Source organism: Varanus komodoensis, unplaced genomic scaffold, assembly GCF_004798865.1.
Source record: "Varanus komodoensis strain SLA01 unplaced genomic scaffold, ASM479886v1 scaffold1, whole genome shotgun sequence".
NCBI classification, from domain to species: domain Eukaryota; kingdom Metazoa; phylum Chordata; class Lepidosauria; order Squamata; family Varanidae; genus Varanus; species Varanus komodoensis.
In genome coordinates, this window is record NW_025335268.1 from 66,860,068 (window position 1) to 66,874,233 (window position 14,166).

At 39.0% G+C, this 14,166-nt stretch overlaps 1 protein-coding gene across 3 annotated transcripts in view; it reads left to right on the forward strand.

The window, feature by feature from the left end:
• The window catches only part of BACH2 (BTB domain and CNC homolog 2), a 220,543-nt gene that overhangs the window by 14,126 nt on the left and 192,251 nt on the right, over positions 1-14,166 (forward strand). Inside the window, exon 3 of one of the 3 annotated variants that reach the window (XM_044427665.1) lies at positions 10,381-10,452. The exons of the other annotated variants lie outside the window; for them this stretch is intronic. The gene's annotated coding sequence lies outside the window, so the exon portion shown is untranslated. The remainder of the gene's footprint in view (positions 1-10,380; positions 10,453-14,166) is intronic. 3 annotated transcript variants of the gene reach the window in all.

Sequence of the window (14,166 nt, forward strand, 5' to 3'; positions counted from 1 at the left end):
TTTCATTTATTGAATTATTTTTTTAAACTTAGCACTTGAGAAGTTGGGATTTATTCTGTGTTCATAGATTTGAAAAGGAACAATGGAATTAAGATCTTTTTCTTAACTCAGTATGTTTATAACATTTTTGCTGTGAAGAAGAGGCATGTGATCACTGCAGACACAAATTCACAGTTTGGAAACTGTAAAACCAAGCATCTGTGATAATGTCTTCTAGACAGAAAAATTGCCCAATAATCTTGCAGAAACCCCTGGAAGAGATGGCATTGTGAATGGATTAATGAAATTCATTTACCAAAAAATTTAAACATTGCATTAATTATATAGTCTCATGCTGTATAATTAAAAACTAATCTTTATTTCATGATGAATAGCCTTTGAACTGTAGTGTATCTTAAATAGGAATCTAGACAGATTTTTCCTCAAAAAGCATTCTATTTTTTAAAAAACCAATTTAAATTAAAAAATCCCATTTTGTTGTTATTTGTGTTTTGTCTTTGTCTTTGTTTTGGTAATTTTATCCTTGTTCAGCTGTGTATTATAGTTTTAGATTGCATATATTGCCTTAGAAATGATTTGTACATTTTTTGAAGATTCCTTTATTTCTTTTTTATTTCTTGCAAAACGAGTTCCTCATTAGTTGCAATAGGAAATCTTGACTATTGAGCTCTGCAAGTGCACACTCACAAAGCAACTTCCCCTGTTTTTGGTGCTGTTGGTGGACTGCAAGCATTGTGCAGAGAGGTGAGCTGGTTGGAGAATCACTGTGCATTCTTGTCAGTGATTTTTCAATCAAGGACCATTATCTTTGTGAAAAGGTAGCCAAGCACCTGTGGCCTGCAGGTACCAGATGCACTGAACGTACCTGTCTGGTTCCCTTTGATTCTTAGCAGGCACAGCCTCCTTGTTCAGCAGCGACTGCACTGTGCTGGTACTGTCAGGAGTAAATTAAATCCCAAAGCCTCATTATCCCCCATGGATTCAGCTTGATTCATCATGCTTCAGTGGCCGTAGCTGTCAGCATCACAGCCTTTCTTTATTTAAATTGTGGCTACACAAGTGCGGGGCAACATGCTGATCTGTACTCTGTCTTTGGGCTGAAGTGCTACCATAATTTGCAGCATGGTACGGAAGTAGTCTGCATCGGATGTATGCAGATATATACCTAAATCCTTGGGATCTGTTCTATAGACCTGCTGTACCTGTTGTGAGGAGCATCTGATATAGAAGCTAATTTACTTCTGCCATGCCATTCATGCTTGAAGAAGAGCAAAGTATAATAAAGTCAGCCCTCCACATTTGCAGTGGTTAGGGGCACAGGACCCCCATGAAAGTGAAACACTGCAAATATCTCTAGCCCCCACCAAAAAAACACCTTAACTCTTAAAACAGTTGACCATATGTGTGCTGTATTGCTCCTCCCCTCCACCACAGCCTTGGTCTGATCCAACATGGCTTTCCTTTTTTATTTGTTTTATTCTTAGGTTCTTATTGCCCACCCTTCCTTTCACTTACCAGCACCTCCTCTTTGCACCAAGGAAATGCTGGAGGACAGGTCAGGATGGCATGCTTTGGAGGCCCTTCATTTCTCTCACTTGCTCCCTTTCTGTGGTGATGACGATTTTCTATAGCTGGCTGCAACACTTTTTAAAACAATTGTTAATGGCATACTTGCAAATAATCAAATCTCTGAAAGTTAAACCCATAAAAGTTGAGGTTTGGCTGTAAGTCTAGTTATTGCGGCACATACTAGAACTAATCATACTAATTTCGGGCTGTTGACAGATTTCCCAGTTCTGGGTTGCTGAGAATCGGTTGCTTAAGAGTGGGATGGCTAACTTCTAGATTGGAAGAGTGGGTTTTCTGGATAGCAAGCTGAGGATGGAAGTATGATTTGTTTTCTGCCTATAAAGGTTTATCCCATAGTGGTGAGGAGTCAGAATTTCACACGTGGGGTACACTGCTGCAATATTTCATTTCATTTCATTTGCTCTCTGGATAGTTTACAAAGATTAAAAACCTTAAAATATATGTAATATGAGAGCTATTTATGTACAAAGATATGAAGCAGCTATGAGTGTGTGCACACACACGGAGTTTTCTAAACAATGTTAGAGTTATCTTAACAATAAAAATAAGAAAATCCAGGTCTTGATTAAAACCTTATGAGATACTGCCAAATGCATGAGAAAGAATGATATATGTAGTGTACAGGTAACTTCATGCTGGAAAAATCACTCCATCAGGTATTGTGCTCCTGCACTGTATAAGCTTTCGTATGATGAAATTAGCACCCCGAATCAGTGTCAGAAGCACAGAGGCAGCCAGTGCAAGCAGGCCAGAATTGGTGCTTTGTGTTCAGAACTTCTGTTTCTTGTTATTAATCTGGCCACCACTTTTTTGTGCAGGCTGCAGCTTCTGAACCATCTCCACAGGTAGCCATGTGTAGAATACATTGCATGAATCTAACTTGCAGGTTAGCAGAGTATAGGCAACCGGAGTCATGTTATCCCTGCCAAGATAGGGGTTGAGTCACCAGCCAAAATTGGTAAAAGGTATTCCATATTAGTCAGCCAAAGCTGGCTCCACGAGAAACCCAAACTACAAACCTGTTCCTTCAGGCAGAATGCAGTCTCATCTAGAACAAGTTGAGCATCCTCTGTTTAGTATATAGTAAGTGTAACATTTGGCTAACTCATGTGATCCAACTTACATACAAATTCAACTTAAGGACGATCTCAGGCATGGAATGTGTCCATAACCCAGGAACTACTTGTATAATAATAACATAATTAGATTGTAATTTAATAATTGAGTGTTATAGAACTCAGTGGCCATGCACTGCCCATCAGAAACTCGAAGTGAGGACATGACTACAACAGCACCCTCCCACCAGTGTTCCCTAGCAATACTTTAGGTTTCTGTTTTATGTTGGCCAGCTGCAATGTCACTGATTAGTCCCTAGAAATATTTGAATCATCTTAGAAGGAAGAAGAAACAAGATCTACTAGAGGCAGAGAATGACTGATTTACAGCATCTGGTGCTACCTGTTTTTATAGCATTCTTATTGAATTCTTATTGATTTTTCTATTTTTCTTGGACATAGGTTTGTATTTTATTTATTGTTCACTCTGCCTCAAGAGGGTTCTACCTTCAAAGGTGCCTAAAAAGAATTTCAAACAAATATGGTTCTGATAACTGGGAATCAGTTTAAGTAAAGTTTAGGGAAATCTTAACCATAAGAAAAAACTAGAGCTTAATTGCCGGGGAAAAGTATCCTTCCCTATTCCCTAATGGCAGCTAAGCATTTTTAAGAACATTCAAGCACTTTCAAGTGAATACTCAAAGAGTAATATTTTATTATCTTTTCTAAATAATTCCTCTGATAAACATAATATTATTTATTCATTTTGGCAGGCTGTTCTTAGTGATGGTGTCATTCCCATGCTTACAGCATTGGAACTGGGCTACTGAATGGCTTTGAGGTGTAGAGGGCTTTTTTTGGTGGCAGCTGTTAAAAGATGTTAGCTGTAGCAGTAAGCCGCCCCGAGGTTTCGGCAAGGGGCGGCATAGAAATGTTATAATAATAATAATCATAATCATAATTGGGAACTTAAATTGGGGATTTAAAAGTCTGCCAGTGTGTTCTATAGCACCAAGCCTTATCCTTTGGTTGACTGGTTTTTACAAACATAGATGTAATAACCCACACATGGTCCTGTTGCATGCGCCGGTGGAAAAACATGCAAGCTTTTTCTCACATGTGGACTTTAGAGCAACATTCTGTGGGCAGTATCTTTGCCACTGTGCTCCTGTTGTTTTCTTTGTGCCAGTAGGAGTGAATTAGCAGTTCTAAAAGTAACCCTGGAAATGCACAGAAACACGCCGTTCTGAATTGGGTAAGTCAGTGGAGCTTCTCCTGTGTTCTTTGCTGACCTGCCCATCCCAGGAGCTAGCATTCTGCATGCTTGAGATTGCTTTTAGGATTGCTGAATTCCCATCTCACAGGCAATTATTCTTGCTGGCACATGCGTTCAGCAGGGTACTGCGTTGTAACTGCTACAGCATCTAATCAGAACAAGCCCAGATAAAACAAAAACCACATTGTAGAGAATGTGTGTTTTCTTCACATAATAGGTTAATTCTAATAATACATTCCTAAACTGAGTGTGAACATCTTGAAAAGTCTTAATATTTAAAGATACATTGGATGAGTACATTTAATAAGGAATGAATGGAATAACTATGTTAGGAATCTAGAAAAGATTATTTAATCTAGGAAAGTTTATTTGAAAGAAAAAAAAAGATTCCCCATGGCTTGAAAACATCATGACATTTTAAGTGTCTCATCCTGCATACAAGTCTTAATATTACTTCATTTTTAGAAATCACTGCAATATGTGAACATCTTCTCTTAAATATTTCATTAATCATTCTAAAAGAAAACCATTTATAATCCAAATTTGTTACATTTTTTCAGAGAAAAAAGTTTCTTGGGGGAAAAAACCTGTTCCCACACCTATTTTTCCCTTGGGCCTTCATATTTCATATACATTGTGGGGGTGGGGAACATGAAAAGTGAGGAATGAAAAAAATTGAGTACTGTGAAAGGAATGGCCGTTCTTCTTTTCCACCAATATGTATGAGTCATTCGTTTTAGGAGGCTTTCTGCTTCTAATAATAAATCTATGCACAACTTTCAAAACCTGTGGTATAAGCTTCTACTCATAGTGAAAGGTTGGAAAATGTTATATGAAGCAGCTTTCTTTTCTTTCTTTCTTTTTTCTTTTTAATGAAGACTTCTGTGATTTCTCCATTAGTTAGCAAAACAGATCCCTTATATATCGCCTAACACCTCCACTTTGTTCTCCCCCTCACCCAACTATCCTGTCTTTTTTGTCCTACACTTCAGAAGAGAGAAATTACAGACTTGCCACCTTGAATCCCAGTCACTGTGAATAGCCAAGATATAAATATAATAATCATAATTCACTGTTTTAAGAAGTATACAGTGAAATATTCCTATTGATCCTACAGCGCTATTTTCCAGGCAGCTAGGCAGCCACATCTGATCAACCAAGTTTCACCTGCTAAGCCTCTGCTTTGTCTCTTACCTGCAGCCTCTACACAGCTGCTCTTCCAGTTGCAGAGGACAGGTGTTGTCTCGTGGGATGACAGCTGGCTTTTACTAAAACTGAATGAACATTCTGTTGTGGAATTCCTAACTTACTGGGGTTTAATCTTGACATTTTTGACATTTAATTCAGTGTTAGAAAAGGTAACTAAATAGTCTGAAGAGTAAAAAAAAAGACAGGAAGTAGGACAGATACCTTGATAGTTTCAAAGTAGTTCATTAAGTATTTGACCAGATGGCTAAACTGAGATGACGGTCTACATTCTGTAGGTTAGAAGATCAGAAAGTCCTTTCCTCACATCCTGAACTTTAGCTCCTTCTACCAACAGACCAGATTTGATGGACCAAATTCCCCCACCCGTCACAGAACCTATGCACAGCCCAAATCTACTCTAGAGGGTTGGGAAACCTCTTGAATCTGACCTAGGGAGGCATCTATGGTGAGCTGCAGGGGATCAAAAGGTAGGGGAAACTCATTTTGCCACTGCATTTCCTAAGTTCTGTATGTTACTGTATTCTGCTATATCTGCTTCCAGTTTGTTCAGTGAAGCTGGAATGTCAAGGCAATGCAATATGCAAATATAAACTGCTGTATGAATAATTCTTTTGCATAAGCAGTTCACTGTCCTGCCTTGCTTTGCTTTTTTCATTCTTAATCCTGCAGGCTCTACTAAAGTGGGATCTATGACTCATTCAGTCATCTTTCTCAGATACTTGCTCTTCTGCCAACTGAGGTTTACCTTCTACTTGGTGGAATCTAATGACTAATAATAAGGGTAACCACCAAGCTCCCAGCTGAGATATGCAAACATCAAAAAAACAAACAATATCCAGTTTTACCATGTCATTGTTTTGAAGCCAGTAGAATTTGGCATACTTGCTAGTCGAATTGCATTGTAATTGCTTTGCTTAGCTCTGGTGATGTGAATAATCATAGGACGATAACTTCCTCAGCAAAGAATAGTACAAGTTTACACATATTGCATCATACTTACATTTTATTTTAGACCACCTAGGGTTTAAATTCTCGTCTGCAACCCAGAGCATACATTTTGTTTTCTGTAATTGCATATATATTTTCCTTGTGTGCCGAGTTAAGCAATAAATTGTGTTGCTCAGCCCTCAAGATAAACTAATAACATAGTCAAAATACTGCAATTGATTCAAGAATTTCGCATGTCCTTTTGGAAATCAGAGTTCAGTGAAAAGCTTGTCTAGGCTTCTCAGCCTATCTTAAATAACATGAAAGGGATGTGAAAAATCCTTAGTAACAAAAGAATTGACAGAAGCATAAGCTGAGCACTGGCAATTTAGAGTAGGATATCAAAAGTAGTTCACTTAGTATTGCATATGCTCCCCTTAGATGTTTCAGTTTCCCTTTGCATAGTGGCACCTCTTCTTCTGGCTGAACCTGCAGAGAAGTTAGTTTCAGATCAATCAGTTGTTCATATGAAGCTACAAATTCACCATTTTAAATTTAACTCACTAAAACCTGTCAGTAACAGGAAGAGGGGAAATAACATGGAGTCCTTGTTATTTTGAATACCGTATTTTTTGCTCTATAAGACTCACTCTTTTCCCCCTCAAAAGTAAGGGGAAATGTCTGTGCGTCTTATAGAGCGAATATGTGTGTGCAGTAAGTCTGTCAGATGTGCAGTCCATGGGGAAGTGATGGGGAATGTGCCTGTGATTATGTGCCCATTTGATCCAGAATATTTTTTTCTTGTTTTCCTCCTCTACAAACTAGGTGCGTCTTATGGTCAGGTATGTCTTATAGAGCGAAAAATATGGTAATTCAGCTTGCTTGTCTGCTTGCCCGCCCACCCCCTTGCTTAAAAAGGGGTTTTTGTACCTTTTCCTGGTGATAAGTAGTCAGAATCTTAAATGTTCACATGCACATACACCCTCCACACCTAAAATTCCATAATAACAAGTACAATATCAAACAATTAAACCAGTGAAGTACAACAGATATGTACACATCTGTTAGCTTTTTTACTGTATTATCTATGCTAGAACTTTTTATGCAGCCCCTTTCCTCATTCTCCCCATCCTGCATAAACATCTTTGGAGATTGAGTCCTGGGTGTGGTACTACAGAAGCTCTGGAACAGAGCTGCTTCACCTGTGGCCTTTACTGCCTCTAGTGCAGCCATGGAGCTGTTGGGCCACTACCCTCTTTGCCACACAGCCCCACTGATCAGCCGGTCTGCAGGAAGGAAAAAGGCTTTACTTGTACTGCTGCTAGCTGGGGCAGCTATGCTGGGGCAGCTATCTTGTTGGGCTTCTCGAGTGATGAGAGACATTCTAAGATAGTTGCGCTATTAATGGCACAGAAGATGCAATCGCTGGCGATTTCTGGGGACTAAAGAGGTGAGAGCCTCTCTCCAACCTCTAGCAACCTCATGCAAGATCACAGTTTTTCCACCATTAGCAGTGGCTGTAAGAGGTTCCTGCTGTATAGAAGAGCTTGGGGAGGCTGCATGTCTGTGGGGGCAGCAAGAGTTTGCACATGTCTGTGAGGAGATGCTTGTGAGGTCAGTATATGCTGTGTGCATTTGTGTATCTGTGTGCATGTGTATAGCTCCTGGCCTTTCATCTGATATGGGATGTGTACCTTGGGGGTAAAGAAGTTGCCCCCTCTGAATAGAAAAACTTTTCCATGCTTAAAATGTTTGCAGTCTTGTTTCCATAATCGCTCATGTCCACTCTCACTGTCTGGAAAAAACACCACAGAAAGTTGGGGGTGACTTTATTTGCTGAAAACAACCATTTGGCCGGTGGATTGAGTTTCAGAAAACAAGCCCTAAAGCATTTGAAAAGACACTTCTGAAGCATTCCTATTACTGGAACACATAATTATAATTGGTGATGGAACGAAAGCACTGAATCATTAAAGTACGCACACATTCATTCAGATGTACCAGGCACATAGCAAATGAGATACATTTGTGGGATACAGATTCTTTCAAAGATATGCCAAGCTATTTTTTTAATGTTTGAAGTTGCATTTGGAGAAGTGCAGAATGGATTCCGAAACCAACTATCTAGCCTTTTTGTTCTGTATCATCTCAGGGCTTCTGGGAACACATAAGAACAGACTGAAGAGGAACCACTGCCATATTTCTACCTGCCTGTTTTTTCTTGCAAGGAACTGAAGGCAGCTTACATGATTCTCTTCCTTTACGTGTTATCCTCACAACAATCCTGTGAAGTGGATTAGGTTGAGAGCCACAGATTGGCCCAAAGTCACCCAGTGACCTTCATCCAGTGATCCAGCAGGAACTAGAACCTGGATGTCCCAAACCCTAGTCCAGCACACTAGCCACTATACCACACTGGCTTTCACACTGTTAAGCCCCTGTCTTCTATTCTGATGCCTTAGCGGTTTGCCCGAAGAATGCAGTGAGGCAGGTAGGCCTCACAAAATGGAGGCCATGAAGCGAACTGGGCAAAAATGCCTAGAAAAATAATGTATTGGCAACCTCCTGTGGACTAATTTATCTCAGCACATAACCTGGGATTAAAAGTATTACGCTAAAATTCCTCATGTTTTTGATAGGATGCACACTCAAAGTACTGATGGGTGACTTGAGACACTCCAGATATTTTGGCCTACAACTCCAACGAATATTCACTATGCTGGTTATGGTTGATGGGAGTTTTACATGAAAATGCCTGGAAGAACACAAGTTGTTCACAGGAGTAGCCCTAAAGTGTTTTGTTTTTTGTTTTTTACTGTGCAGTGGACTATCCAAACCACCTAGACAGGTTCTGAAATGTAGGTATGGATCTTCATTTATTTTTCTTTGTGCACTTAAAGTAGTTCACTGTTATAAGTTGATGAGATTGCAAGAAGTAATAGGTTCTTGTTATGCCTCTGGCCTACCTTGCACTGACAGTTTTCACAACTTGGACATGTCTGTCAATTGGAAACCCTTCTCTAATCTTGCAGTTGAAATGGAAGATTTATCTGATATGAGTGCCTTTGAACTGGATGTCATGGTTTTGAAATTACAAAATTAAAACCTATTTTCTCTTAGAATTTTTTAAACTAAAGGTTAGCTAAAAACTAAACAGTTAAATAGTATTTCCCTTGTCCTTTGTTCTCACTGAAAAACTATTGATGCTTATTCTATTAATTCAGTTTGACTTGTAGATTTTGTTCTTATTAGTGCAAAGCTCACCTTAGCTTTGTTCTCCATTTAAGATGTCTGAGTTAAGAACAATCTCTACTTAGAAACTTGGAAGTCCTGCCTCATCCTTGAGTGGCAAGTGGGTGCCAATGGGAGGCAGGCAGCAAGTGCTGGACAGTGAGGAGAGGAAGGAAGGGAAGGATAGGAAGGAGGGGAAAAGCCACGAGTGGAGCAGTCGGAATTAGTTCTGTGGCAGCAGCAAAACTTCAGTAGTGTATTCAAGCCAGTGTGTTTTGGATCATGTGGAGTTAGCATTGCCTTCTGTAACTTTGTACTGTATTTGGTTTGTAACCATGCACTGATGTCCAACCCCAGTCCCTTCTTCTTCATCATCCAGTTAATGTTAGGGTTAATGTTAGCTCAGGAAGGGTTAACATTTAATCATCTTTGCACTATTTTTATCTAAACTTTTGAGAACTGTACTGTGTACCTATACATGTACATACAGATTCTCTCCCTCCCCCATGTGTAGTAACTTTATTATCATTATTAAAATACTGCATTGTGTTTAAGATGGTTTAGTGCATATGGAAGTGTTTCTTAAGTGTTTTATATGCTTTTTATATATTGATCTGACTTACATACAGATTTAGCTTAAAGATGATTCCAGGAATGGACCTTGTTCTAATCTAGGGACTGGGTGTATACATTTTCTTTAATGCTACCAGTTGTTATTCTTAAAGAAGTGCCCGTGCATTTATTTTTCAACTACTTTACATGGACTGTATTGAGTGCATGTAAAGTAGTGTGAATGCTGCTGATGATGGAAAAGTAACAAGAAGAGGTATTTTGCTGTAGCAAATACTGAATTGCCTGTTTCACAGTCTCAGCAGGCTATGTTACAATCCTTAACACCCACTTAGTTGCAAGTAAGACCTAGTGGGACTTACTTCCAAGTGAACATGAATAGGAACAGACTGTAAATTGAAAAGAAATATGTTCTGCATATGTTCCACATACGTTGCACCATGTATTTGGTGCATGGGGTTTGCATGTGTGTGTGTTTTTCTTTGTAGTGACCCCACTAATAACATTATATGCCTCTTCCAGTCTTGACACCTCTGGAATCCAAATTGGACAAACATTGTGGAAGCTTCAGCCCTAAAATCTTACAAAAACCAGGTACAGTATTTATTGTTAGGGTTGCTTCCTGTCAAAAAGATGGCAGGAAATTTTGCAGAGACCTTTTAACCTGAGATGCAGGAAGTGTCGTCTATATAAAAAATGCAAGAGTTACACTGTACCCAGAAAGTTGCTCTAAAATTATACAATGATAGACCATACCTCAAGCCTTCATTTGGGAGCAGTTTTGTTTCTTTGTGTGCAAGTCGTCAGAATACCGAGTGCCAATCAGCTATGGTCCTGGGCATTTTTTCAAATTAATACTGCAAGTAACATTTCACACAATGGGTTCTGCACTTTATCTCATTCACCATGTATGATTTGGAGTTCATTCACCATGGACAATTAAGGATTGGATTTTGTACCCCCAGAGCTTGCTTTTTCTGACAATATCCATTGAACTGGGAATGCAAATAGTTGACCAAGGAACAGATTACTTGTTTATTATGTGATTTATTTGCTTGGGAAGAAGGAATAAAGACATCATGTTTGTTTCAGTGGCTAGTTACAGAATGAAAGACTTAGCAGTACACGTGCATGTTGGGAAGCACGTGATATCAGAATTGTACTGAAGATGCAGAGAAAGATCTGTTAGTTACTAGATGCGGACCATCAGAGAACCTGATGTACCCGGCCTTGAGTTTCTTCAAGGAAGAAAGGTGAGACCTCACTGAAATTTGAGCAAAGGAGAGAGGGAGGCTGTATTTTGAATTTTGCAATGAACTGCTTGATGAGCCAAGCGATGGTAAAATACTTGGGACTGCTTCAGTCTAAAAAGCCAAGGAGGTAATCTCTTTCAACACACAGAAGGTGTGAATAGCAATATTACCAAAACTACCACTGTGTGCTAATGATGGCTAGTATGGAAGTTTTGTCTAATGTAACTGCTGACTGTTTACCATCACAATCATGTGATTAAGTCATCCTATGGAGTTTCGATCCTCAGTTGACTTGGGATGCACATGCATCCCTGTTTGCCTCATACATGCCTTGGGGACTATGGAGAAATGAACATGGAAGTTGTGCATTTTTTGTAATGGATGACCAGTCAATTTAAAATTGCAAACGTGGCCTCTGAATCAGAAGGAACAAATCCCTGATGCAGAAAGCTTTTGACATTTTATCATCCACAAATGGACGTGGAAGGAAATGGTTAGCTGTCTGTCCATGCAATCTGTAGGGAGGCCTACCTTACAGTCTGAGAATTGTAGGTTAGAGTAATAATGGTATATTACAAATTCATAATCAGTTGAGTGTGATATTATCTTAATGTAAATTACCTCTGGACAAACTGGTTTGGCAGACAGAAGACAAGTGAAATCTTTTACCCATTTGTAGACCTGAATTTAATTAGCTTAAAATAATGTGCTAAAGGTTCCTAGACTTGGAAATACATTCTTTCTCCTCAACTATGTAATTGGTATAAAACTTTAGCTCATTATTCTGGTTTATAATTCTACCAGCTGGATAGAAAGTGCTAGTCCAGCCTTAGTTTATCTCTATTTTACTGGCCAGTTGTTCTAAGCAGGTTGTACAGTGAAGGAACAGAGGCAGTCATACAGCAAAGGCAGGAAGACAAACAGATGTGAACAGCAGTCATAAACAGCCCATCAGGTGTGTTCTGTGCTCCATTCTTCTGCCCAGGATGGTAGGCCCTGGTCCTCTTCCAGCAGGTACATACACATACTCAGTAACATGATGGAACACATCACAGAAGTGCCTTGACAAGTTTTGTGGTTTAGTCAACTTCTGTCCCAGATAGACCACTCTCTACTTCACACTGCTTTTTTATCTTTTCATAATAGCTTCTAATGCTCAAGCATTTGGGAATAGGGTTCTGATACTTGAACAAATCACACTTCTGAAAAGAAAGTCTCCTGCATGCATATGTCTTCCCACATGCTGTTTGTGACACAGCCCTGCAACAACTAAACTCAAAAATCATTTAAACTCAGAAAAGGAGATAGTCACAAAGGGGTGGGAGCAATAGATTTTCTTGTCTTTTCCATTTTAAGATTTGGCCATTTATTCAGTTAGCGGTACAAACCCAGAAGCACAACATCATGCCTTAAAAATTGTATCACAAAGAAACCACAAAGCAGAGGTCCCCAACCTTTTTGATGTGGTGAGCAACTGAGAATTTTGAGAAACTGTTGAGGCTACTCTCTCAAAATAGCCATCATGAGCAGGCTTGTCCATTCATAAAATGCCCTCCATTATAGGTATGAGCAGTCACCAAGCATGCATTTCTCAGAAAGCAAGCTGGAGACACTAAAAGAAAGCAATTTGGTCACAAACTTAAGCAAGGCAGAGGCAGACTCTGATGTCCAAGCGAAATAATACTCTTTGAAAACCAAATAAAGATGGCACTGGAGGGCAGCACTTCACTTGCAGCACGCAAACCTCCTAGTTAAAAATACAAATAACATCTTTAAAAATAAAACACAATTCACGAGTGGAGAGGGCCTGATGCATCTGCAGGTACAATGGTTTCCAGCTCCAAACAGAGGCAATTTCTTGGGTGAAATACCTTTCATTTAAAATAGATGTGAATCAGAACATTTAGGAAGACTTTGTAAGGCACATACGATCTTTCAACAAATTAATGTGTGGTTGACTCTATAGTAGGAAAGCGTTCAAACAAAAATCATTTTTGTTTGTAATTTACAAAAGTGGTAAATTTGTCCATGATTCACTTTGCAGGTGCAGTTAGATTCAGTTAAATAAACCACTGCTTTAAATAATCACTCAAGTGAAACATAGCAGTTAAAATAGCATTTAAATATTTGCTTTCCTTTTTAACTTGTCCATTTCTATCCCCCTTCTTACTTTCTTTTCCCCCACATCCCTTTTTATATTAATGCCAAATATGCCAGGAAAGGACAAAGGAATATCTTTGGCATTTGAAAGATGAAACATTATCCAGTCTAAAACTATAGACACTCTAAAAAAATCTGTAAATTATTTAGGCTTGTCTAAATAACATTAGGTTCTGTATACCATGTTCTGTATACCATGAAGTCCTGCTGTATCATCTCTGCACACTCTGTGAAATAAGCAAATGAGTTAAACTTTTCTTTATCATTGGACCCAAAGGGCCATTTTAAGGCCTTGGTTACCTGTTTTTAGGAGATGGCACTTCTTAATTTTATCAGTTCTTCTTCTGGTTCAGTAATGGCTAAAGTGTGCTTGGACCTGAGAAATTCAGGTTCAGATCTTTGCTGCTGTGAAGGTCAGCAAGTTGCCTTAGGCAAGGCACCATTATACAGGGAATTATTGTGAGGTACAAATGCTGCTCCTAGGCTGTTTGGAGGAAGGCTAAGATACAGATACGACAAATAAGGTAGCAAGTTACACCAGGGATGTCTGACACTTCAAATTACAATACTTATAGGAGAGTGGAATTTTGGTAGGGGCCAAGTTGTGAGAAGACAATTCCTCCATGAATAAATGCATTACACTCTTATAAATCGAAGAGATAAAATTGCTTAAAAGAATAGACTATAAAATACATCCTCCTTCTATACTTCTTTAGCTGACATGATTAGCTATTAATAGCAGACTGATCAAATAATATTGTGGAAGCTTATCCATGTTGTGTTCTGCCTGATTGCGGTTAGCTTATCCTTTTGTCCCTTTACTTCAGTAGTGAGAGTTATGCAGCGCATTAGTCTTTTAAATTCAGAGCACCCTGATGGAAAAGAGAAAACATGG